Here is a 3,785-nt window from a genome sequence, read left to right on the forward strand (position 1 = left end):
CGTGTGCTACGGCTTTTGTCGTATATCACAAGTATGCTAAATAAAACACGGAATTCATTACAGAAATCATACAATAAACAGCCACCAGGATACCTTTGCAAAATCTTTGGGAAAGCACCATTACTTTTTGTATAAACTAAATTGATATAAATCATTTTCGCTTAAATAAATCTCTTGGCGATCGAACTTATCACGTGTTTACATTTACATGACCGTTTTAAAATGAAAGAACATTCGATTCATAAATAAGGGCTCTAAAATAACGTGTTTTGTGTCGTCACTATTATTTCGATGTTTCTAACTGCATGAAAAATGTAATATATTTTAGAATCGTAAATAGCAATAAATTTGTTTTTAACACTACAAATGCAAGATCGTTGACTAAATATAATTGCTTAGGTCATTATGGCAAGACGGCGCAACCAAGCCGTGTAACTAAAAAGCGGTTCTTAATTCTAAATTTGATAGTTTTTTTTTAGTTTTTTTTTTTCAAAATGAAACAGATTTTAAGACTGTGGTAAAGCTGTCTGTAAAGCCCCTCTCCAATGATCTAAAAGCAAACAATAAGTTGCTAAAGGTTTGTCTTACAAAGGGAGGTAACAATAATGAATTATCTGCAGTAAGATTTATGTTTTTACATAAGAAAACGGGTGTTTTCATATATGATTTTTTTTTGTTTTTTGTTCTCTTTGCTTTTCATCAACAAGGTACATGTAAGCCAGGTCTGCATACCTCACGTTTAAGGATGTGCCAAGCCTGCATGACTCACCTTCAGATGAGCCCTGCTTGTATTACTCACTTTCAGAAATGAGCCATGCCTGTATGACTCACTTTGAAAAGAGCCATGCCTGCATGACTCATTTGGAGAATCATCGTCTGTGTAATACTGAATCATCCACGTATGACTCGTTTCAAGATCAAACGACTATTCTGTAGATGAGAAACCCATGAATGACTCACTCTCAGACCCAATTTTAGGAAGTTGATCCATCAATGGTGGACGGCTCACCTCATTCCGTCGTCATTTAACTGAGTCATCCACGGATGACACTTCAAGGTCCAACGATATGTAGCAAGCCATCCACGGAGGACTTCCTTCCCAAGACCAAATTCACAGAAAACTCTACGCAACAAAACTATGTACCATTTAGCGGGTTAATTATGTGGGTTTTTATTTTTGCTAAATCGAGGTTGTCATGCAGAAATAAATTCCGCACATGTAAACTATCATCAGGTTTTTTCTTTGACGCAAAATAAACATTGGTATTTCGCTTAATGTAATGACCTGTTATCTTTATCTAGCGAGTTTTTCGTCTGCTGCCAAGTTATTCACACCGTATCGATTGTTGTTGATTGATTTTGTTGTTTTGTTATTGTATCAATCTGTTGTCTTCGAATGAATGGTTATCGTTTCGGGCGTGATTATCACAAAACACTCTAGGTTTAGTTTAAAAGTTTAACAAACTCATGTGTGTTGTAACTGTTGTAACTGAGTGTAACCCGACTATGTACTGGATTTGAATTTTTATATATTTGTAAATAAATTATAATATTTTCTAACAGCATTTATACATTTTATGAAAATGTCTTTCAGAATGAATTACCGGTTCTAGACCTACATTTTGTATTTTTCGCTCTGAATTTTGATTATACACGGTAATGAAAAGAAATCAAATTTAAACATAAATCAGCTGCACCAACTTCACTGTCCTCGATTCCGACCTAGGTAATGCCGCCAAGACATAAACCATTATAACGGGTCTTAAACTTTTCATTTTTACATAGGCACTAAAATAGTATGAACTCACGGCTATGTCACGATTCACGTGAAAATCCCTTATTTAGCGGGATATAACGATACAAATTGACTGGACTTGATATCCTTAGTGCACAACACAAAGCAGTCTTGATAACATTGTCACACATCTATTTTTTTGTAGAGATTAAATTTTTGCTCGATCAAGGTAAGAAATTTTTTTTTATATAATGTAATGTTTTTGAAATACAATTAAATTTAGTAAATTTTTGTTCATTCTACATAATTTTGTAAAGGTTTAATTTCTAAAGATTAGCCAGTTTCGGAATATCAGGCTAATTTATTAAATATTTCTGATTTTTAGTAAATAATTTATTTCGAAGGAGGATACAAAAATGTTTTGTTGGTAAAAGTTGTAAAATTATATTCAAAATTGTGTAAAGTGACAGTTAGCAAGTAGTTTTTGTCATAAATCGTTTTTGTCAATCTTTTCGTTGTAGATTATGGAACGCCGGCACTACTTTGAATTGTAATGTATAGATGTATGGTTTGACAAGTATATTACCGTGTATTATAAATATGTAATTGCAACTTAAAATGATCGTGTTCCAGTATATTGTATTCTATAAAATGTCCAAATGTTGTATGGTAGTTGATAATACATTTATACCAGCTACTGTTTTACGTTTAATTTGCATTATTTTTTTTGTTAATTTGTCATTGTAAACAATAGCTGCATTTTATCATCATCTTATCTATCATAATCTTTTCATATCTGTATCATACTTAAACTTTAGATGGTAAATAATAGTAAGTAATTAATTTGGGACATAATGGAAGAAATAAGTGATGTATGAACTTAGAAACACGTATATTTTGTATACGTAGCACGTATTATCTATGGGAGCCTACGGAAGTATTGTGTACCCAAAGAAGCAGTTTTACGCCTTTATTTGTATTTGCTATTGTGCTTACCATATGTTATTTATTTGAGCTTCTTCCATCAGACGACTTTTTCCTGGTGTTGTCACGACTCATAAGTCCTATACCTCTGGTTTACTTTACTTTACTCGCCTGGACGTTAATTCTAATCACAGAGACTCTACGTCCCATGGTTGTGCCTTAAAAAAACACTGAACTTTGTAATTGACTGAGAAAGCTCAAGGACACAAGCATCGGACATGGGGGAGCCAGAATGGGGTCAAATTCTTCGCGATTTGATGGGACATCATCTTACTTAACTCTAAGTAAAGTAAAAAGTGAAACATCTGTATAATAAACGCCACGATGAAAATCAACTGCAATTATGAGAACTGAACATCTTTTAAAAATCAAATATAGAGCTTAGTTTTTTTTCTTGTTTCTATCCTTCTATTTAGTTCTTTTTCATTTAATGTAAAAAATGTTCTTTTTAGTTTATCTGTGAATAAACTTGTAAATATTGTAATTTTACAGAAGTTTTAAGGTCTTATAGAAAATCGTTCAAATCCTTCGGCGCAAAGGGAAAACATCCAACACCGACTTCTCACTTGGATAGGGTGGTCTAAATCTCAGTCAGCAGTTCTGCCTTTTTTAAACTATAAGAGACCATTAAAGGGGGTTTCACGCTAAAATGCATGTACCGTCACGTTAAAATTGTGTATATTTAATTTTCAACCATTAAAATATATCTCAAAACTAAATAAAATACATAGATGATAATAGATATTAAAACATAATGAATTTATTAAACGAGTTAAATAAAATAATAAAATGCGAGGCTCTGCCGAATATTTATCAATTTTAGTCAACGAGTTTAACAAATACAATGTGGAAAGAAACTATTGTAATGCTAGTATTCCTTTTATCCAATGTAAGTCTTTTCAAGATGAAACATCAAAATTTCGTCTATCTTTACCTATTATAGAAAAGTTTATTCTATCAACATCTCCTAAAAATAAACGACGTCAACGTCAATGCATTATTTACACCAGTGTATAATCAAGCTTATGTATTACATATATCATTCTTTTTATCAGATTGGTAAAAG

Source organism: Mercenaria mercenaria, chromosome 11 (genome assembly GCF_021730395.1).
Source record: "Mercenaria mercenaria strain notata chromosome 11, MADL_Memer_1, whole genome shotgun sequence".
In the NCBI taxonomy this organism is placed as follows: domain Eukaryota; kingdom Metazoa; phylum Mollusca; class Bivalvia; order Venerida; family Veneridae; genus Mercenaria; species Mercenaria mercenaria.